General features: G+C 39.4%; 1 protein-coding gene across 1 annotated transcript in view; it reads right to left on the reverse strand.

Moving 5' to 3' along the window:
• Nucleotides 1-17,186, reverse strand: part of LOC117702545 (integrin beta-1-like) — a 33,531-nt gene extending 16,345 nt beyond the window's left edge. The window contains exon 1 of the mRNA XM_034493632.2: nt 17,008-17,186. The gene's annotated coding sequence lies outside the window, so the exon portion shown is untranslated. The remainder of the gene's footprint in view (nt 1-17,007) is intronic.
• Nucleotides 17,187-25,698: the final 8,512 nt, after the last annotated feature.

Here is a 25,698-nt window from a genome sequence, read left to right on the forward strand (position 1 = left end):
ATAACAATTTTTAAGAGTTCTCTTTGATGGCTTCCTGCCTAGACTCTTTCTTTGGGGGGATGGGAAGAGGTAAGGGGCTGTCACAGAAGCCTTCTATATCTCTCATTCTCAACTGTGAGTCTGCAGTAGTCAATACCATGGCAAAAGAAGATTCCTTGCCCTTTATAGTCTGCAGAAGAGCAGATCGTGGATAGACATCCACAGAGCCTCTCATGTCAACATAGACCACAGACCTCACTCAGCATGGTCTCCTGTGAAAGTACAGACCATCAACATAGCTCTCAACTGCAACAAAGACCATGAACACCATCATGGCCTTCAGCAACAGTACAGACTACAGACAATCAACAAACCCAGGTCCTCTGCAAGAGCTACAAGTGCTCTTAACCACTGAGGCCTCTCTCTGGCCCCATATAAATAATTTTAATGTGTTACATCATACTAATATACTTGACACCGTTATTCATCTGTTTTTAATTTTAAAGAAATACAAAGGTTTAGATAAAACACTTGTTAAATGATAACATATTTACTACAAAGATAAACAGGTGGTCTGAAAATAAGACAAAAATACCAAATCCTAATGAGAGTTTTTTTCAATAAAAACAGTTACAAAGTGCCCGTTACAACTCAAATCTTTAACAAATAATTAAATTGGTTAAGAAAACAAGACTATGAATATGGTTTGGTTTGGTTTGGTTTGGTTTTTCAAGACAGGGTTTCTCTATTTAACTCTGGCTGTCCTAGAACTCACTTTATAGACTAGGCTCAAACTCAAAGAGCCACCTGTCTCTGCCTCCCAAATGCTGGGATTAAAGGCATATACCACCACTGCCTGACCTATAAATGTTTTACCTGTATTTATAACTATTAGGTATTTAAGATAACTTACGTTTTAGACGTAGCCTCTTTGTGTGTTTTCTTTTAAAAATATCTTATTAAAAAATGTTGTCTAGCCGGGCAGTGGTGGCGCATGCCTTTAATCCCAGGACTTGGGAGGCAGAGGCAGGCGGATTTCTGAGTTCGAGGCCAGCCTGGTCTACAGAATGGGTTCCAGGACAGCCAGGGCTACACAGAGAAACCCTGTCTTGAAAAACCAAAAAAAAAAAAAAAAAAAAAAAAAAAATGTTGTATAAGCCAGGAATGCCTTTGATCCTAGCACTTAGGAGGCAGAGGCAAATAGATCTCTGAGTTTTAGGACAGCTTTGTATGAGAGTTCCAGCCCCTATTTCAAAATTAATTAATTAATTAAGATATAAACGATATATATGTGTGTGTGTGAGAGAGAGAGAGAGAGAGACAGAGAGACAGACATATAGACAGACAGAGACACATACTTTTGGTTAAATAAAGTTAAAGAAAAAATGCTTTGGGGTATGAAAGGACTTTGTCTAATAAAGATTGTTCTAAAGTAAAAAATAAATGAGAATTATTTTTAAAGATTAAAGTATGTTGTAGAAACAGTCAGAATGAAACTTATAGAAAGTGAATATGGTTTTGTGTCTGTATGTTTGTTGTATCAAATTTTTAAAGTCAAAATTCAATAACCTCAGATAAAATCAGGGCTTGATTCTGTTTATAACAATAAGGTTTCCGTAAGTACTGATCTATCCTGACATACTCTTTAAAATGTTAACAAAAGATCACTTAGAAAAACAAATACTTTTAATTGTTTTAACTAAAATGCAGAACTAGTTATACTCTTTTTCAAAGAGTAAGAAAAACCAGATATTTATTTCATAAACAACTCCATTCTGACTGGACAAAAAGATTCTATCTAGATACATCTTACTACTCCTACATTACAAATGAAATCAGCTTTCTGATTCACATTTCTTACATTAAATATGCAACACCTTCATCTGAGAGTGCATTCATAATTTTATTCAGAAATGCTGGCTAATACTCAAGTGCCCCATGTAATTAAACATTTCTCTAACTTTTTATGTTTCTTAAAATCCTTTTAGAATTAGACTTTTTTGTTTGTTTGTTTTTTGAGACAGGGTCTCTCTGTGTAGCCCTGGCTGTCCTGGAACTCACTCGGTAGACCAGGCTGGCCTTGAACTCAGAAATCCTCCTGCCTCTGCCTCCCAAGTGCTGGGATTAAAGGTATGTGCCACCACTGCCTGGCAAGAATTAGATATCTCTGTGGTATTTAGTATTTCACTTGGTATATTCCTAAGTGATAAATTTTTGCTAATTTTGGTTTTAATGAATTTATGAGAATATTCATTTTATATCATTTTTGTTAGGACTGTTTACTTATCCTAAACATCTACCTTACTTAAATCTTGTTTTCATGTTTAGAACATTCAAGAGTCTTCTTTGTGTTTTTAAGAAAAAACTCATAATTCTGTTTTATTTGGATTAAAGAAATCTAGTTTTTCCATTGAGAAAAGCATTTCAACAACAACAAAAACCAAAAACCCACCCTCCAGTTTGGGAGTACTATATTTTAAATCCAAATTATTACCGAAAAAAAAAACCTAATAATGAAGTCTTTCCTAAGGGGGGGAAATTAATTAGATCCAACCAATTAGACTACTACAAGGTTGTTGTTGTTGTTAACTTCACTCCATTAGTCCAGACAATATTCTTGATTATTTTAAATTTTATATATTACTCTAATATGGATCCCATGTTATGTCAAATATAGACAGTTAAAAATCAGATCTGGAGCTGGAGAGATGGCTCAGAGGTTAAGAGCACTGGCTGCTCTTCCAGAGGTCCTGAGTTCAATTCCCAGCATCTATATGGTAACTCACAACCATCTGTAATGGGATCCGAAGCATTCTTCTGGTGTGTCTGAAGACAGCTACAGTATACTCACATTACATAAAATAAATAAATCTTAAAAAAAAATCAGATCTGGATCATAATGGTTATTAGATTTTAATGATATAATCTAGGAGTTTTTTTTTTCTCCCCTTAATGGCTTTTACCATATGTTCTAGTTTGTTTATGTTTTATGTTGCTGACCAAAACCAAGTTGGGGAGAAAAACAAAGTGTAAAGGTTTTATACTTCCAGGTCCATCACAGAAGGAAGTCAGCACAGGAGCTCACTCATAGAGGAACACTGCTTGCTGGGCTGCTTCCTCTGGCTTGCTCAGGTAACTATCTTTATGAGCCCAGGTCGACCAGCCTAGGGACAGCAGACCTGGCAGTGGGGTGGACCCACCTACATCAGTCAGCAATCAAGAAAATGCCCCAGAAACATGCCCACAAGTCCATCCAATGAAGAATACTCTTCCACTGACGTTCCCCCTTTCCAGATGACTCTAGGTTTGTGTCAGGCTGACAGCTGAGGCTATGATAACAGCTATTCTTCTCCCCTTAGAGACTGCTCACCTGCCTACTAATCAACTTGATCTAAATCATATCCTAATGAACCTTTCCTAAAAATGGGAGACATGAGTGACATTTAATAAGTAAAATGTGGCTACCACATATATAAAATGTGATGCTTGTCCAAGAGTAGAAACTGTAAGTGAAAGTCTCCAAAAGAAGCTGCATTTCAAACTGAACCATCTGTGAGGCTAATTGACTGACTAGATCGTCAATGACTGGAGAATTTGGAATGTTGCAAGTTCAGAGCTAAAAAATGTTGTGCTTCCTTTACCCTCTTAACAGCCATCTATTGCCCTTATGGTAGTTTGCATTAGAAATGTCCCCCATAGGCTCAGGTATCTGAACACCTGATCCCTATTTGGGATCCCTATTAATTAAAATTTAGTCTGCCTAGAAAAAAAATATAACACTGGGGGCAGGCCTTGAAATTAAAAAAACTTGTACCACTTCCAGTTTGCTCTCAGCTTCATGTTTATGATTGAGGATGTGATCTCACAGCTTATTATTAAAGCTGCCATGCCATTCTAGAATTATGTACTCTTATGCTTCTGAAACCATAAACCAAAACAAACTCTTAAATTATCTTGGTCATGGCATTTTATCACAGCAACAGTAAAGTAACCAATACAGCCCTCCACTAGATAAGTCATTTGGAATGTAGAAACAGAGCACTAGTTATCCTTTAGAATGTATTAACTTAGCAGATGATCAGCTTCCACCAGCTGGCATCTGAAGCCAGATTTCCCTACTCTGCCGTAACCCATCTCTCTAACTTTTCCTTCAACCGCTGTACTTGGAAAGTATCTTGACTTACAGTTTTCTTTGTTATGTTACATAAAACTACATATCAAACTGGAACACAGAATCTAGGATAACCTAAATCTGTGTTACCAGGTCATGGTCAGTCATATTTGGCTATAGAATGCACTATCCCTTCTGAGGTCCAAGATGTGTTTTACATCAACACAGGACATGGTGTACTAAAGACACCTAACTGTCTAACTATAGGGAGATAGCAGGATAGAAGCATGTGTAGCACAGGTACACATGGTGTTGGAGAGGTAGCTGAGAGTTTTACATCAGGATCAGCATGCAGCAGGAAGAGAGAATGACACTGGGCCTGGCTTAAGGGCTTGAAACCTCAAAGCCTAACCCCAAGTGACACAATCCTCCAACAAGGCTACACCTACTCCAACAAGGGCACTACTTCACAGTGCCACTTACTATGAGCCTATGGGGGCCACTTTCATTCAAACAACCACAAAAGTCTTTATCAAAAATATACATTTTATTTTTAAAATCTAAAAGTAGTTTAGTTCTAAGATTTGCATTATGTGCTGAAAATAGCAGGAACTGAGTAAGAGCAAACATGCAGGCAGGAACCAGATTGCAAGAGGCTAAACTTTGATTATTGTCACAGTTGAGAAACAGAAAAGCCTGTGGCAAGATAGAACATGACTATATAAACACAGCAGGAAATTAGGGGAGACCAGGATAGGGACAAGATTGACATCTTACAGGCAGGCAGAGTTTATCACACATGTCACAGACATGTGTTGCCTCATGTCTATAATCCAAACACTCAAGAAAAATTAAAGCAAGAAGAATGAGAATCAAAGGCTAGCATGAAATATATGGTCAGATGGTGAGACTGTATCTTAAAAAAAAAAAAAAGTTCATTGTGTCAAAATGTACACCACAATAGCAATGAGGAAACGCAAACAAGTCTACAGCTAGATGGTTTAGGTGATTATAGGCTCTGATATTTGTTTAATTAAGGAAAGTGGGGACAGATGTGGATCTCAGGAGATAGGCTGGAGTTAAAGATATGCACAGAAGAGATCATTATTCAAGTGAATATACACAGTATTATAAAGAAATGAAAACTTAGGAAGAAAAGAAGGCTGAGAGCAGACTAAAAGTAGCAAAGACATGGAAAGGAAAAAGACAAATGATAAAAGAGAGGCCGCCCTGGAGCAGAGCAGTCACTCAGGCTACTGGAAATGTATGACTCTGAATATGGGCATGCTAGTTTTCACCACAACAAAGCCACTCCCCTATCAATTCCTTCTCAAGTTGGAAACCAGGATAACTGAGGACACAGGAAATGGACAATAGCACTATGGAGAAGAGATGTGGGCCCAGTAGCCACTGTACACACTAATTTATGGAGATCCATTCTAATATTTTACTCATCTGTAACTACTTTTAATATTGGTCTTCCCTCCAATGGATTGGGCAGGGGTGGGGGTGGGGGGCAAGAGAACAAGATCTTAGTGTCTTATTTACAGATACAGCACCAAGTACTTGGCTCAAAGATAATCCTCAACCTGAATGTCCCCTCCCTGAGGACTAGCTTTCATGGTACCAAAGAGCACCATGCAAGCTTCCAAAAGAGGGAAGCAAACAATAGTCCTACCCAGCTATGACGCCTACAAACCCCAACAACAAACAGCATGGCACCATGGAGAGAGATAACCTGGTTGGTTATTGTCTGACAATAATTATTAAGTCTAATTGAATGTAGCACCGTCTCAACAAGAGAAAAACCATGTTCAACAAGAGGGAAACCATGCCTTCTACCGAAAATCTAGCTAACTACTCAGTTCTTGTGAAGTCATAGTTACTGGAGGAGAATCTACCACCTCTAGTTTACCAAACCACCATAATCACTAAGAACAATCTATAAATGTCTGTCCTCATACTCACAGATAAGTGTAGCCTTCACCCCTCAACAAGGAAACTTCCCTTTGCAACCAAGGCCACTACAGAAAACCACAAAAACTCAAAATACAGAATTGTGGAGCCCAGTCCCAATGGATACATCTACAAAAACACACCTAAAGTTCAGGGAACATTGAGGAAGAGGCAGCAGAAAGACAGTAAGAGCCAGAAGATTAGAACATTTGCTGTTAGCTTGTGTCTCCTAGTAACATCAGAAGCTACATTCACAAAGCCTCTCCAATATAAATGCCCAAACATGAGCTGAACAAGGATGACACCAATGGGCATGTCAAACTGGACTGAGAAAAGCCCAGAACTATAGGCAACTAAGAAAAGCTGGGATGGGAAAAGTTAGTCCTCTCCACAGAGAAGAGCACAAGCATTGGCTGTCCAGTTCCAAATGATCAGCCCTGAAAATATACACACGTGTAACATTATATAAACTCAAGTTATACTTAGAAATATATACATATACTGCACATATATTCATGCAATAATAATCGGTTTAAAAAAGAGGCTATGAATTTAAAGGAGAGCAGAAGAGTATATGGGAAGGTTTGGAGGCAGGAAAGGAAAGGGAAAAAGATAATGCTCAAAATGTTATGCTGGACCTTGTCCTCTGACATTACTCAGGAGCTCAGAAAGAAGACCACCTCTGCTATACAGATGGTTATTTAAGCCTTACAGATGAAATCGTTACCTGATCTTCTGAACTCAGAAGGTACAGCCTGATTTTGAGCTTAAGTATATTTTTGAAGGTCCACTTAGCCACTATTTTCTAAGGATGAACATCCATCTAGAGTTAGAATTGACTCAGACCACAGAAATGAAAAAAAAAAAAAAAAGCTTATAATGTTTTATGAGTTTATTTAATAAACATTCAAAGTGAATGGAGGCCAACAAATTATCTTAATTTCTAAATAGATACCAGTTTGTATCTTGTTCCCACAAAAGTATCTCATTAAGATTTTTAAAAGCATATTCAATTTTTATCTAAGGTATCATAATTCATCCCTGAGCAAAATATTCTTTTTTTTGTTTTGTTTTGTTTTGTTTTTTCGAGACAGGGTTTCCCTGGCTGTTGGCTGTCCTGGAACTCACTCTGTAGACCAGGCTGGCCTCAAACTCAGAAATCCGCCTGCCTCTGCCTCCCAAGTGCTGGGATTAAAGACATGCGCCACTACCGCCCAGCTGAGCAAAATATTCTTAAGGATAGCTTACAAATAATCCAGTTAGTAAGAAACAGACCCACATACTTCTCTTTATCCATACTTATGCCCTTCTGAACTTTTAAAAAATTATTTATTATATATACAATGTTCTACCTGCATATATGGCTACAAGCCAGAAGAGGGCACCAAATCTCAACACAGATGGTTATAAGCCACAATGTGGTTGCTGGGAATTGAACTCAGGACCCTTTGGAAGTGCAGCCAGTGCTCTTTACCTCTGAGCCATCTCTCCAGCCCCCCTTCTGAACTTTTAAAGACTTAATTTTTTAATAAAATATAAATAATTCACCTGGTATTTCCTTTTACTAAGACAGGATCTCATTACAAAGCCCTGACTGACCCGGAACTCTCTATGTAGATCAGGCTAGCCTCAGACCCACAAAGATCTGCTTTCCTCTGCCTCCCAGGTGTTGGGATTAAAGATGTGCACATCCTTTACAAATGAAATCTTTTAAAACTTGATATATACAGATTAAGTATTCCTTATTCAAACTACATAGGGCCCAAAGTACAGGACTTTTTTCAGATTTTGAAATAGCTACATGTAGTAAAATATCTTAGACCTGGGTCTAAATGTAAAATCTCCTTATGTTTAATATATAACTTACATACATGCCTGTATTGAGTATTAAGTATTCAACTGAATAATATCTGCATACTAATGACCCCTAAAGGGACAACAGGTATAGAATTTTTTGTGCCATATTGACATTCAGAGATTTACATCACTTAAAATTTTCAGATAAAGAATATTCAACCTATACTATTTTTATAGAAATCCATTTTTATAGAAATTACTATTTATACTAATATTCATATTAGTATAAATAGTAATTTTTTATATTTATACTAATTTTAATTTTAATTTTTAATTTAATTTTAAATTTTAAAATTTTAAAATTTTAATTTAATTTTTAATTTTTAATTTAATTTTTTATATTTATACTAATTTTATTAGTAATTTTTAATATTTATACTAATATTTATACTAATATAGTAATATTTATTGCTATTTTTATAGAAATTACTCTTAAAAGGAAAAGGACCTTAAAATTAGGGAGATTTCTCAGTCTGCAAAGTTACTTGCTACAGACATGTATGAGGACCTCAATTCAAATCCCTAGCATCTGTGTTAAAAGCTGGGTGTCAATGGTGTGTGTCCATAATCCTAACATGGGGAGTGGTCAGGCAAAGGCGAGGGGACCCAGGGGGTTGCTGTTCAGGCAACACAGCCAAATCCAATCTCCAATTCAGTGAGAGATCTCCAAAGTATAAGTTAGAGAACAGTTGAAAAACACATCCTCTGTCAATCTCTGGCCTCTACAAGGAATGTATAAGCCAGTTCACACAAAATGAAGTGCTCAGCAGTTGGAGATGACGATCAGTAGTAAAACACTAGCTTAGTGTGTGCAAGGCCAGTGTTCAATCCCCATTCCCCAAAGCTATGTCTGCATTGGATAATATCAGTAGTAAAACATTAGCTTAGTGTATGCAAGGCCCTGTGTTCAATCCCCACTCCCCAATGCTGTGTCTGGATTGGATAATAGGATAGAGAAATCAGCATTTAAATACAAGGATAATCTTTACACACAAGGAAGAAGAAAACAAGGACAGTGTCTTACTACCACTAAAACACCTTGATCAAAAAGCAAACTAGGGAAGAAAGAGTTTATTCAGCTTACACTTTCAGATCATAGTCCATCATTGGAGGAAGTGAGAACAAGAATTTAAGCAGGGCAGGAACCTGAGGCAGGAGCTGATGCAGAGGTCATGGTGTGGTGCTGCTTACTGGCCTACTTTCTTATAGCACCTAGGACCACCAAGCCCAGGGGTGGTACCACCCACCATGGGTTGGGCCTTCCCCCATTGATCACTAATTGAGAAAATGCCTTACTGCTAGATCTCATGGAGGCATTTTCTCAGCTGAAGCTCCTTCCTCTCTGATAACTTTAACTTATGTCAAGTTGAAACAAAACCCAGCCAGTACAGACAGAAAAAAGAGGCTAGGTAATCTAAGATAGGAATGTTAGTTGCAGCTCACTGCAGCCTACCATCCTGTAGGTACACAACAGTCTCCCTAGACAGCTTCCTAAATGCCAGCCAAAACTCTACCCTGACTACAAACAAAAGACTTTTGAAGAACTCAATGAAAACCCTTTCTAACCAATAAAACATTTGTCTGAGCCTAATAAACTCCTACAATGAAGGTTTTTGTTTGAAGCTGAGTATAGTTCATGCCTGTAATCCCAGTACTTTGAGGCTAAAGTAAGAGGATTTCTGTAAGTTTGAGGCTAGCCTGTTCTATACAGTGAGTTCTAGGTTGGTTAGGCTACAGTAAAATAGTAACAATAACAACATCAGCAATAACAGTAATAACAATAAATTAATAAGTTTGATCCAATTCTCACAAAAAAAACCTGATCTATAAAAACTCTCAACACAAATACACAAATAGATCTCTTAAAAAAAAAATACATGTTGATACATCAAACCTACAATTCATGACGAGTGATGATTCCACCACCCCAAGGAAAATGAGAATATCAATGTCCTCTTCAAAACTCATAAACTCCAGAAATATAATCAACAAAACAAGATCAAACCTAAGGTGTCACACAAAATACAAACTACCAAAGGAAAGGAACAGACTACAGACAGAATATGTGGTAACAGAAAACTGACATCTACTTCCATGACCCTTACCTGAAAGAAGGGCAGCCCTATGGGCAAGTGTCAAATTCAAATCAGACACTACAAAGTTAACCTAATGACTGTCAAAGGATGAACAGAGTGAGATTTTTGGTTTCTTTAAAAACCCAGTAATGTTATGTGAATATGTTTTTGTTTTAATTCCAGGTGTGGGATATTGGGGCTGCTTCAGATTGTCCACAGCCACTAACTATGATTTCTCTCTTGCAAATAGTCTACGTTTGGAATTCTGGGGACTCTGGAGAGAATGTAAATGTGAGTGCCCCAAGAGCCTGTGGTGGCAGCTGCTGGTTCTGCTTCTGCCTTTGCTATTGCTGGACTGCTGGTTCCTGAATCCTGGATTGCTGGTTGCTGGCTAGAGATATTCTGACCATGAAGACTGGACTTGCCCCAAGGAACTCAATGCACCTAATCAGCAGGAAGTAGTCCTAAAGAGGTCTATGCCCCCTTTCCCCTCTAACCTTCTTTCTCAGCTACCTAGTGTTGGGGGGGGAGGGCGGGGGAGGGAGAAGGAGGGGCTGGATGGGATTAGGGTGAAGGGTAGTAGATATAAGAAGCCAAAAAAGTAGCCCAAAAGGTATAACTACAGATCGATTTTGAAAATAAAACATTTTAAGAAAAGCTATAAAACCAAAATATAAACAGCCAGTCTACAGTGAGAAAAGAAAAACTGCTTCCCAGTTTTTACAAAACTAAAACTTTACAAACTAACCTAGTAAGCTGTCCCTTTATACTTTCTATATATGCAAATTTTATCTTCCTTTCTTTCCTGTTTTTCTTTTTTTTTCCCTATGAATGGGGAAAATATGAATTATCAAATGTTTCAGTTGACAAAATTTACTTTGTTCCCAAATGTAAGTGTAAGAAATCTTGAAAAAGTTAACTACCTGGGCACTGGAGAGAAAGAAGGCTCAGTGCTCAAGAGCACTTGCTGCTCTTGCAGAGGAATTAGGTCCTTATCCCAGCATTCACACCTGGCAGCTTACAACCATCTGTAATTTCAGATCCAGGAAATCCTAACACTCTCTTCTAGCCTCTGCTGGCAGCAACACACACACACACACACACACACACGGTTCACATGCATACATGCAGGCACACAGATAAGAATGAATGAATAAATAAATAAATAAATAAATAAACAAATAAATCTTTTAAAAAGAAAGTTAACTGTTAATGGTATCAAAAGCATTTTCTCTATACATAATTTCAATTAGGAGGAATTTTGAGTTACATAATCTTATCTACTGGTTTCCAAAAAATTTTTCTTGTTAAAGTTCATTTCGACCACCACCTTTTATCCTATCTTCCTTCTCTCACCCTGGTGTGGACAGAACAAGCACAACCCCAGCATACTTTATACAACAAATGCCTAAAAAGCAAAGTACAGGGCTGGAGAGATGGTTCAGTGGTTAAAAGCACTGATTGCTCTTCCAAAGGTCCTGAGTTCAATTCCCAGCAACCACATGGTAGCTCACAACCATCTGTAACAGAATCAGATGTTCTCTTCTGCTGTGTCTCAAGACAACACTGTACTCATACATAAAATAAAACTATAGAAAAGTCACTTCATTTCTTATTTGACTCAAGAGTAAGCTAGGAGTGACACCTATTTCAGAATTTGGGAAAGGATAAAATATGACACTGGTGGATAAGTTTTAGCAACAAATATTTCTGTACTGATTTTCTTATCATTGGGGCTGGGGTCTGAATAACTCTTTAATATGTGTTTCTCAACTTGTTTTGTTGTTCTGTGCTAGAGATTGAACCCAGGGCCTTGCAAGTATGAACACAAGAGACACTCTACCCCAAGAGACACCTCCAATCCTTTTAAAGCCATGCTTCCATACTTCAGGATAATTCATGTCTATTATATTTTATTGCATTTTCCAAATGTAACATTAGACTACTAAATGTACAGTTTCAAATTTCAATATCTTAATAATTAAATAATACTCCACAACTGACCTCTAAGAAGGTCAAAAATCATAACAAAATAAATCATATATAATCTATAAAATACTGGAGGCATTAGAAAGCTATTTGCACCCTAATTTCAGAGTATGAAATTAAATATTCAACAAGCATGTAGACTGTGAATATGTTTTGTGCTTCTAATGGCATATAGCAGAATTTGCATGTAAATATTTTCACCCTTCCACTTGAAATTACATTCCTTAAGCAAAATGCAATGCAAATTTTGTTCTACCTTTATGACTTTTAGTTGTTTCTTTTCTTTTGCTCTCTTTTAAATACATCTTTCATGTCATCCACACCTTAGGTCAGCTCATTCCTCACTCAGACCTCATCTTCTCCACCAAGCCTTCCAAAACTACTTGAGCCACTGCTGACCTTTTCCTCAAAAAACTGAAGAGTATCATCTGGCATAGTACACTGTATAAACTATTCTTTGTCATGTTTTCCTGAGTGGAACACAATTGTCCCAATAGGGAATACACTCAAATTCAAAGACATCCCGACCCCTGGATCACACTCACTGAGCACATGTCTTTGCAGTGGCAACCACTCAATATACTGACGAGCCACAATGCAATGCACAACCTGACAAAGAGCAGCCAATAACAGACATGACTAATCATCCCTGGCACAGATTCTTCCCAGTATCAACGCACAGCATCTATACTTTCTTATGACACAAAATGCTTGCTCAGGGCAGAAGAGAGGGCTCAACAGTCAAGAGCACTTGCTGCTCTTCCAGACAACCCAAGTTCAGTTCCCAGAGCTATTAGGTGGCTCACAACCTTCTATAACTCCAGCTCTAAGAAATCTAAAGCCTCTGGCCTCTGAAGGAAATTGCACCCATGTGTACAAAGACATATGAAGACACACATACCTACACATAATTTAAAGTATTTTTTTTTAATTTAAAGAAAATGGTTTCTCGTGAAAAAACAAAAATTGTACTCTGCAGTGATCAGGCCACTACCTCTTATCTCGAAGTGAGAGCAACAGTGCAGATGTGAAACCAAAGCCCTAGGGAGTGGAACACCAATGTTATATAATAATCCAGGGTCAGCACCTGCACTGAAACCCAGGTTTCCCATGTGAAGCCTCAATCAAACTGGGACTCTGATCACTGCTCTGTGGAAATAAACTAGTCTTTAATTTAAACATGCTAATTGCTGGAACCCCCCACAAATTCCTACACTCTCTAAAATGGCCGGCAAAGGAACCAAAAGTTCAAAGAAACTAGGAAAGTGAATGCCTTTCCCTATTCCTCTCAAGGGCCTCTCTACTCTACACTCTGGCGCTTTTATTTGCAGCCTATACTATCAACCAGCATTGATAGATGAAAAATTCCCAAATCCTAGGCCCCATGGCTTTTAAAAAGCTCAGCATGGTAGATCCTACCCTCTTGTAGTAGCACTGCCTCCCTGGGTAAATGCACCACCTGGCCATTCACCTTTCTATTTCCCTCAACATGAACCCCAGCTCACTGATTCCCCTTCTTAAAACAGCATAATTCTTGTTTCCCCACTGGGATCTATAATCTTTCTGAGTTTCATCTCTGTCACTACAAAAAAATTGGATTAGCCATGTGCCCATTATTTATAAATTAAAATACACATCTTTATAGCAATTCAATAACATTATACATGATAAATACATTGAACTTTTAAAAGCTATAAACAGAGACTGGTCTTATAAAATACTTATACTCTTTCTTACAGTCTATTGTGTTATTTTACATATACCAGGGGTTAGAAACCTGTTATTTTGAAGCCTTGGTAAAATGAGATTGCTCCTACAAGAGATACGTATGTATGAGTATATATACATACATACATACATATATATATATATGTGCTTCTATTTATAAAAATTTATATTTGTAATATTTAATATGTACATGCATTTATGTGTATACAGATATGTACGCATGTGTATCTGCTCTCCTATAAATTTAAAGGAGCCTCTTTTCTCATGTATACACTTTATGATGATATACATGCTAGACATATTGGTAAAGATAATTATTATCTTCTAAAGCCACACACCAAAAACAAAGTTTTCAAACTCTGAGAAATTTACAATATACATGATAGACATATTGGTAAAGATAATGCCCCTATCTTCGAAAGCCACACACACAAAATAAAGTTTGCAAACTGTGAGAAATTTACAAAGTACAGTTTTATTCTTTTTCATACAGCTCCTGAAAGTGAGGTACACTGCTGTCACCTACCTACCTCAATTTCTAACCAGTCAAATTGTGTGGACTGTCCTTTAACCTCAGCACACTTCCGATTTCTGAGACTGTATACTGCTACTACTTTACTTTAGATCTGATCCAGAAGACTCAATTACTCTCTTTCCTCCCTTTATCCTCACATTCTTGATTACCAACTATTTGACATATGATAAACAAAAAATCTGAAAACCTATACCTAAAGTCCCAATAAACAGTAATATAACAGGAAACACTAATCAACTCCAAAACTAATTTGCAGACAAGTGGTAAAAGCTTATTTTAACATATTCACAAAATACAATCTTGGATTCCATCCATAATGAATCTTCAGATCAGCTGGGCTTGTTATACATCAAAAAATTTACATTTAAATTCTGCAAAAAAAAAAAATCCTCTGAAACGTTTACTAATTTCAACATGTTTATCTCACCACGCTGGTAACATAGTTAAGAATATTAGTGCTCATACATTCACAGAACACTAATAAAATTATTTTCTCCAAACAACATACTATGTTATATATCTCCCTCTCTACCTGTAAACCAGGGGAGGTGGGGGTCTCTGTTAGAAAAATGCCAGACAGTAAAGGAACTACATTGACAAACATCTGTCAAGTCAATTAATTTTCCTAATAATAAACAGTGAGGAGAGGTGAGCAGTGTTTGTGGAGTTAACCAACACAGAACTACATTTTCATTTCATTGATGTTGATTCAGAACAGATTCAAATTAGGCTGACCAGAAAATTAAAGACAACTGGTGTTAAAAGTACTAAATCCAGTTATTTTTCAACTTTGTTAATTCTGTACTTTTCATGTACAGAATACTGAAGATTAAAAACAACCTGGCGGTGTGGGGAGACAGATGCTCAGTGGTTAAGAGCACTACTTGCTCTTCCAGAGGAACTGGGTTCTATTGCTAGTACCCACATGCCAGCTGACAGCCACCTGTGGATCCTGTTCCAGGGGATCTGACCCCCTCTTCCGGCCTCCACAGGTGCTGCACGCACACAGGGCAAACTTACAAGCAGGCAAAAAAACGCACCCACATAAAATAAACAAATCAAAGCCTTAAAAAAAAAAAAAAAAAAAGGAAACAACCTCAGTGAGATGGCACAGCACATGAAAATGCTTACCCCAAGCTGGGCAATCTGAATTCAATCCCTGGAATCCACATGATAGTGGAAGAAAAGAAGAAACCTCACAAATATATCCTCTGATCTCCAAACATGCATGTCATGGCATACACCCACACACACACAAATAGTTATAAATTAAAACTAAAGAAACCATCTTAATGCAGAACTTCACATCCTCAACAACAGACTCTTCAACTGTAGGCCTGTAAATTCAACAGATAAGCTAGAAATTGCTTTCTACTCACATAAGAACTAGCATTCTAGTATCTTCTACTCTCCCCAAGTGCCTATATACAACATACCAGTGTTTCATCCATTTTCTATTTGTCATTCTATCATCTGTGGTCATTAACCATGGTTGAATCAATCAAACTTCCTCATAAACATGGATATCATACTGCGATCCTTCCCTTCCAGCCTTGATGTCCTTCAGTATGCAAGAGGTAACTTTCAACTAAAGTTTCTTAGTCCGTTCTACAGATTTATCTAGGATATGGCTACTGTAATGGCTGTATGTGATTTAAGAAAGAAATCTAATCAGAATTCATCTGTTTGTCCTATGCAAGCAACAACAACCACAACAACAAAAACAAAACAAAAACTTGGTCATACTACCCTTTTCATACCCAAGTGGATTGGCAGATCCAGGAAACCTTCCTAATGTTACCAAAACATTCTGAGTTTGTAGATCTTTTTAAGGTAGCAAGGAGCAAAGAAAAGTAACCAATGTAGATGAAGCATTATTGTCTAAGTTGTGGTTTTACATTACTTTACTGTGTCTTTTTTTTTTTTTTTTTAGACAAGGTCTTACTACAAAGTCCAGACTGGCATGGCACTGCCTTGGAACCCTCTTGCCCTATATCATGCCTTCTTTATTTTACATTAGTAAGGTTACTCAAAGTTCAAGCATAAGCTCTGGAGGTGAGCCCATGAACTCTCCAAATTACTTATACTCCTGCACCTCAGTTTCTTCATTTGTAAAAGGAGATAAGCAGTCCCAATACCACCATGGGTCAGGGTTCTGCAGTGAGGTCAGTACTTGTAAACACATGCTGGAAGCTGGGTCTGACCTCGTATCACAAGTATTACTATAATTAGTGTAGGAGCTCCTTTTCTCTTTTAAAGATGAGGAAACGGAAATAGTATAATTTATTACTCGTTTTACCACCGAGTACTAGGCTTCAAATTAAAAGTTCAAATTCACTGTGGCATTCGGAATCAGGGCGGTCAATAACCCAGCCTGTCACTAGGAGGCATGAGAAAGGGTAGTAGGCAGCCACAGTACACGAGGCCCCGGGTGGACACCGCCTCGCGGACCACGGGCGCCGCGGCCTGGTTCCCAGGATCCCGCGCCGCGCTCGGGAAAGACGCCCACTGGGCACAGACGGACCTAACCCCTTTGAGGTCAGAGGGCACCGCGATCCCTGTTGCACCCACCCTTGCACTGCCACGCCCCGGTGTGACAGGCCAGGCTCGCGATCTCCCTTAGACAAGGCCGGGCGGGGCGGGGAGCAGCAGCCGAACGAGGCCGTGCGCCCCGGTCCCTAAGACCGGACTCCGCCCGGCCCAGGCCGCAGAGACACGCCTGGTTAGCCTAGTTGCCCAGAGCCCGCGCCCGCAAGTCCTTACGCCCGCGGCCTTACCTTTTCGCAGCGTCCGCCCGACACGCGGGCGGCCCGGGCTCCGCCGCGTTCCGCCTCTCGGAGGGTCTCGGGTCCGTATCGGCAGACCTCGGCCTTTCGGAGGGTCTCGGACTGGCGTCGTCGGGCCTCGGCTTCTCGGATGGTCTCGGGTAGTGTCGGCGGGCCTCGGCCGCCCCGCGGGTTTCAGCGGCTCTTCAGTGAGTGGGCGGAGACTCGGCGCGCCTGTCCCTCAGGAAGCCGCCCGGCCCCGGCCCCAGCCCCGGCCCCGCCCCCGCCGAAAAGATCTTTCTCCCGGGTTGCCCGTCCTTTCTCTCCCTCCGGAAACGCATTCCACCGCGCCGCGTCAGCCGCGCCTGAAAAGGAGGGGGAGGCGGCAGGAAGAAGGAAGGTGGGGCAGGGAGCAGACAAAGGAGCCCGGCGGTTCGGCCCTTTCTGCCGAGAGTACAGCGCTGAGCCTTCGAGTGCGCCGGCCGCCCGGCGGGAAAGCCCAGCTGCAGCCTGTGTCCGGTCCCTGGGCTCCCAAGCCAGACTTCTCAGTGGGCTGAGGGCCAAGAAGGATGGGGTGTTCTGCAGGCAGCACTCGGACCCGCCCGGTCACCCTAAAATTGCAGACTCCCGCTCCACCCCTGCTGTGCCCACCCTGGCCGCCTGGGCGCTGCTTTTGCTCAGTTTTCTATCTGGGTAGCCAAGTACAAAAAGGAAAAATGTTATGTTTGCAGATTTCTTTTCTCTTTTCTGGGAAAAGAATTGAAAAGAAGCTAGCCAGTCTCAAAATCTAAATGAGAAGCTTAAAACTTGGGCTTGCCTCAGCATGCTAAAAGCTGTGTGACAGCAGGTGCCATCAGCTTACCCAAATAGTGTAGACTGCCAGGAGGGACAGGGCACCCTGCCCTAGAGACAGCTTTCATTGCTGAGTTTGTGAACAGGAGAAGTAGTGTTTCTGTTCTGGAAGAGTAAAGCTGGGGTGCCCCCCCCCAAAAAAAATCACAATGGAAAAGTTATATGTTGCCCATGAGCAAATCAAATGTATTGTTTAAATTTTAATAAATGAGCATCGTTTTTCTAATTAGTAAATGACCGAGTTTAAGAGGCTACTTCTGCATCAGCAGCCCATCGGTAAAGCTCAATGACGTTGCCTTTAAAGGCATTGATCTTACCACTTCAGAGTTAAACCATTAGCCCAGTCTCTGCACAAGAAACAACTTTATAAATATACTTTATCCATTCTTGGCCTGCGCTGTGTGAGCTTTTATGCGTGTGATTTGAGGAGGCGGTAACAATCTACCACAAGATCCTGAGCGAGCTTCATGGTTAGGCAGCTCTGAAAATCAGTTCCTCAAGAATAGCTATCAGGTGCTGAGAGACACAAAAGTAAATATAGTGTTTGCATTGCTCTCCCAGGACTCAACCAAAGCTGACAGAGGAATACCAATTTACATGTAGAAGTCATGAACTTAGAAGAAAATAGAAATTAGTAAGTTCTGTAATTGCTCAGAAATGTAGCTATACTTGAATTCATAAAGATGTTAAGAGATGGACAGTTACTTAGCTATGTAAAGTACTTGAACATTGTTCTAATTACTTGTCTCACTACTGGGACACAATAACTGACAAAGTAACTTTCAAATAATGAAAGAATTTATTTTAGCTCACAGTTCCACAGTACAGTCCATCTCAGCAGGTAAGTTGTAGTGGCAGAAGCTTGAGGTCATGTTATACCCACAGCCATTTGCCCTGTGCCAGGAGGATTGAAGTTCTGCCTGGGCAAAGAATATAAACTGCCTCTGGCTTTTACAAATTGTAAGCCTTTCTCTGCTGCAGTGTTACTGTGTTGGTTATTCTCCCCAGCAATAGCTATTGCAGCTATTTAGTAACAACCCAAGGGTAGAGATAGAATTCTTTCAGTGAAAAAGACTGATATACAAGAAATAGTTAAATGGGCCATCAAAAGCCCCTGTCCTACATTTTAATGCCAGCATTTGGGAGGAGTCAGAGGCAGGAGAATCTCTGAGTTCAAGACCAGACACATGTACAGAGCAACTTCAAGGAAAGGAAAAGAAGGAAGGGAAGGGAAGGGAAGGGAAGGGAAGGGAAGGGAAGGGAAGGAAGGGAAGGGAAGGGAAGGGAAGGGAAGGGAAGGGAAGAAGAAGGGAGAAAAAAGGCTTTGTCTTTTCCAGGATCCTTCATTGTTGGCATTTCTCTTTGGTGCTAGAGCATTTTCTTTCCTTCATCAGGATTTCCCACTGCCAGCTACAGACTGAGCCTGAGTCTATGAAGGTGAGCTAGTTCAAGCTTGGATACATTTTTCACCCTGAGTGGTCTCTCAGCCATGTTTTGCTTCTCCTCAACATCTTTGCTGTCTTTCTAATCCAGCTCATGTATTACAATATTTGAGCAGTAGTGGAATTTGTAATGTCAGACAATTCATATTTGAGGCAGTCAGAGATGAGATGTGCCAGTTTTTCCAAACCACAGATTTTCTTCCTTGTTAGACTCCAGTCATAAACAATCATTATCTACATTATTCTTGTTGTCTATGTACAGATAGGGAATAGTCTTCCTTTAGTCACTATACATACAATCGCCACTTGGGGTCTATTATTGGTTCTAGCACTAGAATCTCGAATACAACTGTCATGGTAGACTAATCTCATTTTGGACCAGGGTATAGGGGAAATGCAAATGTGATCTTACTTGTAACATACGCACAGGGTATTTCATGTCTCCATCTTTATTAAGAGAAAATGAAGAGCACTCTACTTTCTTGTAAGGAAAACCATTTTTCCACTTGGTCTGTGTATCCAAATTAGCAAAATAAAAATAGTTTGCTTGAGTTTGGCATGACTTTGGTGGGGGTGGAATGACATGGCTCCTGCCCCAGGGACAGGGCCAACCAGGCTAAAGTAGCATAAGGCTTGTTTGTATAATAATGTACATATTTTTATGTTTTTCCTTTGAGGAATGTCCTCCCTGTTAACCTTATGATTCCATGATAATCAGAGACAGGAGTCCATGAGGTGAAGGTGTGGTTAATGTCTTAGCAAAATGGTAAATGCTGGGACCTTTAGGACAGCCCTTAAGGCTGTGGAAAAGAACTCTAAATACATGAATTTGAAAATATATAATTTCTCAACTATACAAAAAAATAAGGATGCAGTATGAATTATACGAGGAACTTTAAGAATGTAAAGGAAACAAAGGCAGCTGCATTAATGAGCCAGCTTGTCAGAAAAATACAAAGGCAGCAGATTCCGAGTTCAGCGTCAGTCTAGGATGGAGCAAGTTTAGGCCCAGGCATGGTAGGCAATTTCATGGGTAGGGTCCCACCCAGCTAGCTTATCATCAGTGTTTAACAGAGGCAGGCAAATCTCTGGATTCTTTCACAATGTTAAAAGAAAATGTGTGCTTGCTACCTCCTAAGAATTAAGGGGTTGGGGTTTCAGAATGTTGATTCCTAAAATAATCAAAAGGAGACCTGGAGTAAATGACTGGATTGATATATAAAAGACTCGGCTTATGGTCTGCAAGAGATAAGTTATCCAGAGAAACTTTTAGAATAGCAGGAGAAAAGTCTCTGGAGAACTGTTTCGAGCAGAAATAGACAGAGCTGTCTGGAGATATCCAGAAAGAGCAGAACACAGAGAAGAAAACTAGAAAGTTGTCTTGAGCAGAATATAGGCCACCAGCTTTGACCCAGGGTTTGACTTTGAGTCGTTTGTTTGCACAGTTCCCAGACACCCCTTCTCTCAGAACCCTCTTCCAAGCCAGGGCTGGCCCTTGGAAATAGGTTACTTTGTCCTAAGAATGGCACTTTTTTCTTTTTAAAAAATATGTTTATGAATATTTTGCCTGCATGTGTGTATGCACCATGTGCATGCCTGATGCCTGGGGTGTCTAGAAGAAAGTGTCAGATCCCATTTAAAAATGTGAATCTGGGAATTGAGCATAGCTTTATAGAATAGCACTGTAGAGAGAATTTCTTGTGTATGGTATAAAAGCCTTCACCTAAGGGCTATGGCCAGTGAGCTGAGGCAGGAAATAGGAGGTGGAACATCTGGCAGACAGTGGGGGAGGGGAGGGAGAGGAATTCTGGGAAATAGTCAGGTGACAGAGATCTGCCCTGAACTCCGAGGAGAGGTAACTAGCAGTAGAAGTACATAGTCTAGAATAAACTGAATATTTGAGATATGAGCTAGATAGAGAACAGAGCTGAAGCTTATGGCCTGAGCATTAATTTATGAAATATTAAGTCTCAGAGTTGTTATTTCAGGGAACTTGGGGCAGCTGCATTTAACAGCCTTCAACTACATAGCATTGCAGGATCCATCCCCAGCACTGAGGAGAAATGAAAACACAAACTACAAAGCTAAGCACACGTTAAGTGTGTGTGTGTGTGTGTGTGTGTGTGTGTGTGTGTGTGTGTATGGGAATTACTGACCTTTCATAAAACTGGAAAAGGTGAAACCATCCTCTCAGTTCTTACTTCTATGTCTCCAAATAAGGAAATAAGGTACAGAGTCATATAACGCAGAAAAACTGGAAGTTCCCTTGATTTAGTAAGTTTTTGGCTGGGGCTTGAGAGCTTCTATTAAGTGATGGCCCTCAACAGTCCATAAGAACAACTGTGAAAAGCTTGTCTGCTATACAGCCACCTGCTGGGCATACACCCTATGTGTCAGGGTATTTGGCTAGCTTTTTTAACTTCCCATTTATTTATTTTTGTGATAGTTGCTTTGTTTTTTCTAATTTTGTGTTTGTTTGTTTGTTTGTCTGTTTTTTATTTGTTTTCCATTATGGAGATAGAATACACCCAAAGCCTTTGCTCTGAACCACACTTCAGCCGACTAGGTTGTCTTAAGGCATTAGGCAGCCCTTCATTTCTCTGCATATGTAAGAGTATTCTGAAAAGTGGCAGAATACTGGCTCATTCTTGCCATTTCAGCTAGCCAGTAAGTCTTTCCCATTTCCAGGTAAGTGGTAGTGCCTGGCTTAAGGCTTTTATACATGGGTGGTATATGAATAAGGCTGTCAGCTCTGGCCCCTGCTTCCTGTACTCCATATATAGCATCCCTGCTTTTCTTGGCTCAGGCCACAGAGTTTTGTCTCCACTGGGTGTGAGCATTCCTTGCCAGCAATCAGATGCTGAACATTTTAAGGCCTAGAGGGAACAGCGTTTGGGGGCAGCTCTCTGTGAACACTGAGTTTCTCCAGCTGTAGAAGGGAATGTGCTTTCCTAAATAAGAAGGAATATGCCAAACATGAGCAGTTGAACAGCACTGAAGTTATTTTTGGGAACCAGGGTCATTCCTTACAGGAAATGAGATCTACAGAGAGGGCTAGTGACTATGAAACAACATTGTATCTTCATTTACCTTCTCCATTAGCTGGAGAAAAAGTACTAGTTACAATCTTGAATTAGAAACAGCTTTTTAGGCTAGATTAAATGAGAAGTAGGAAGGATTGCTTTTCCTAAAGAGCGGAATACATACATACATACATACATACATACATTCATACATACATATCATTTACTGCCCCCAAATTAATCCTCACATCTTACATTAGTGGAAATTTTTGCCCCACTAAGTCCTTTCTTCAGGCTGATAAATGAGATACCATTGAGGCCTCAAAATTTGTAAGCATATCTGCATTATTCTAATTTCAGTTTTATCTTAGTGGCAACATATTATGAATTATTATTTAAGTACATTATATAAATAGTCCCTTTTATAAACAAGGTGCGTAAATAAACATTGTTGTTTCTGCTCTGGGATCTTGAACTTTGTATATCCATTAATCTTACCTGAAACAATTTCAAAATATTAGCTAGTTCTTCCAAATACTTTTTTATAAAAGGTTTACATTGTGTATTATTTATATGTAGAAATAAAACTGGACACAAGAGCAAACTATAAAAACGAGGAGCTTTCTGTGCTTGCTGTTTAAAGTTAAAAGTGAAAGGGAAACTAGAGTTTTTTATTTCAGATTTTCAGCTTAAGGACTGTGGGTGTGGGTCAGTGATAGAACACCAAGGTTCAGGGTTCAGTCTCCAGCACTGAAAAGAAAGTCATCATTTTAGACAGTAAAACTGAAAAGTCTTGAAGCTATATCTGAAACTGATACAGATTGAGGTCTGAAGTGCACAACTCTGTAGAGCACTTGCCTGGTAAGTGAAAGATCCCAAGTTCAATTTGAGCACCAGAAAAAAATAATAAAAAGCAAAAAAGAGTAAGAGCTGGAGAGATGACTTGATATGGAAGAGCACTTGCTATACAAGTATAAGGTCCTAGGTTCAGATCCTAGCACCCAGATAGAATGCTGGGCCTGGCCACTGGCTGTCACCCCAGGACTGTGGGGATTGGAAACAGTAGGATACCTGTGGATTACTGGCTGCTAGCCTAGCTCCAGGTTCAGTGAAAGAGTCTATCTCTCAAAAGAACAAGGTCAAAACTGATAAAACAGAATGCCAGTATCCTACTCTGGCTGCTGCACACATATGCACAGGTATGTACACACACACACACACACACACACACACACACACATTCACCACAAGCACTAATACATATGTACAAAAGGTTAAAATGTTTTTTAAAAAAAGAGTAAAAGTAGTCCTGTTAGATTTTTAAGGATAAATGTAAATTCCATGTCCTACCATTTTTCACTTGGTTCTTTGCACTACAGGCTCTGAGATAGTCTGCTTTAAGATTTCTGTATGTCAGTGGCAGATGTCACAGACATCTTCCTCTGCATTCACTAGACCTAGCTAGCCTAGATAAGTTTTATTTTATGTTATGTGAGTATACTGTTGCTGTCTTCAGACACACCAGAAGAGGCATCAGAACCCATTACAAATGGTTGTGAGCCACCATGTGCTTGCTGGAAATTAAACTCAGGACCTCTGGAAGAGCAGTCAATGCTCTTAACCTCTGAGCCATCTCTCCAGCCCAAGCCTAGGGAAGTTTTAAATGGGAAGAATGTGGGTCTTTGTGTGATTTTCCTAAAGCGGGATGAGATGGTTTCAGTCTGAAAATGTTGACAATTCTGTTTATCTTTTTTATTTTTTCATAAACCTGACTTGTCCTCATTTAAATACATTTATATTAAAATCCCCTATTACTGCTCTGCCTTTATGATATCAAAAAAAAAAAAACTTTTATTGTCTCTACCCAGTGTGGCTAAAATAACAATTAAACTGTTTTTTATTTTTACATTGATGTTTTGCTGCTGAAATAAAAACACTTCAATAAAAATAGAAATACCTGCTTTATGTAATCACAGGAACTAAAATTTACACTATTTTTTTTAATTTTATGTATTATTGTTTTTATGTGATATGGGGATAGTGTGTGGGTGCCATGGTACACATGTTGAACAGAGGACAACCTTTGGAGTCAGTTTTCTTCTACATTTACATGGATCCCAGGAATCAAACTTAGGTTGTCAGGATTGCACATCAAGTGCCTTTGCACGTTAGGCATGCTCACGAGCCTTGAGCCATATATAAAAATGATTTGTTACTTTTATTTAAGTGTATAGATATATGCCTACAGCGAGTGTGTGTGTCTATGTGTGTGTGTGTGTCTGTGTGTGTGTCTATGTGTGTTGCCACTGGCAGCCAGAAGAGGGCATAGTTCCCTTGAGATTGGCACTGCAAATGGTTGTAAGCCTCCATAACTCTTGAGCCATCTCTCCACCCTGAATTTCCTACCTTTGAAACAAACTCTTATGATTGATTGAACAGATCAAATACCTTGAATAATTAAGTGGTTTTGGTGTTGTTTTGTTTGTTTGTTTGTTTGTTTGACACAGGGTCTCAGGTAATGTAGCTTGGTGTTGACGTTGCTATGTAGTCAAGGATGACCTTGAACCTCTGATCCTATCCTACCAGATGCCCATCTTATAAGGTGCTTGGGATCCCAGGACATCATGCAGGCTAGTCAAGCACTATGTAACTGAGCAATATCCTCGACCTATGTTTTGTTTTTTTTGATGGGGAGACACTCTATGTAGCATAGATTGGTATCTAACTCATAGTCCTCCTGCTCAGCCTCCTACATTCTGGAATTTCAGACATGTACCATCATGTTGGGTCAGCTGTCTCAAATTTTAAAATGAAGTTATTAAACTGTAAAAAGATAAAGAAAATGGACTGCAGTGACACAGGACTAGAATGACCTGTATTTTATCAGCCAGAGAAAACAAAAGACAAGAGACTAAGTTACTGAGATTAGAACCCAGACAACCTGACTCCAGAGTTCACATGCTTATCAAGGTGATTGCCTCTTTTGATCTCCTGAATAACTTTTCAGAAACAGTGTCTGCTCTGCTCCTACACCACTGTAGAGGTCATCCTGGCCATTTTTCCAGGGAGGAAGAATGAAAGGTAGTTTATCTGTATGAGTAAGCCCAGTTTCCAGGATCAGCACTTGCAGTAAAAATGAGGTAACATTCTTTGTGTTTCTCTTTTAACTGAAGAGCTGGACATGAGTAATGCTGTTAGGACTTGGACCCTAAACAACATGGAAAGGGCAATATTATAATTCTTACATATCACTGTAAAAACCATGATGAAGAGTATCCAACCTAATTGTTCCAGATTTTGTAGTTATATACTTTTATTAGAGACTATATATGTATATATATATATATATATATATATATATATATATATATATATATACCAACTTT

The sequence above is a fragment of the Arvicanthis niloticus genome, unplaced genomic scaffold, assembly GCF_011762505.2.
Source record: "Arvicanthis niloticus isolate mArvNil1 unplaced genomic scaffold, mArvNil1.pat.X pat_scaffold_957_arrow_ctg1, whole genome shotgun sequence".
Classification (NCBI taxonomy): Eukaryota; Metazoa; Chordata; class Mammalia; order Rodentia; family Muridae; genus Arvicanthis; species Arvicanthis niloticus.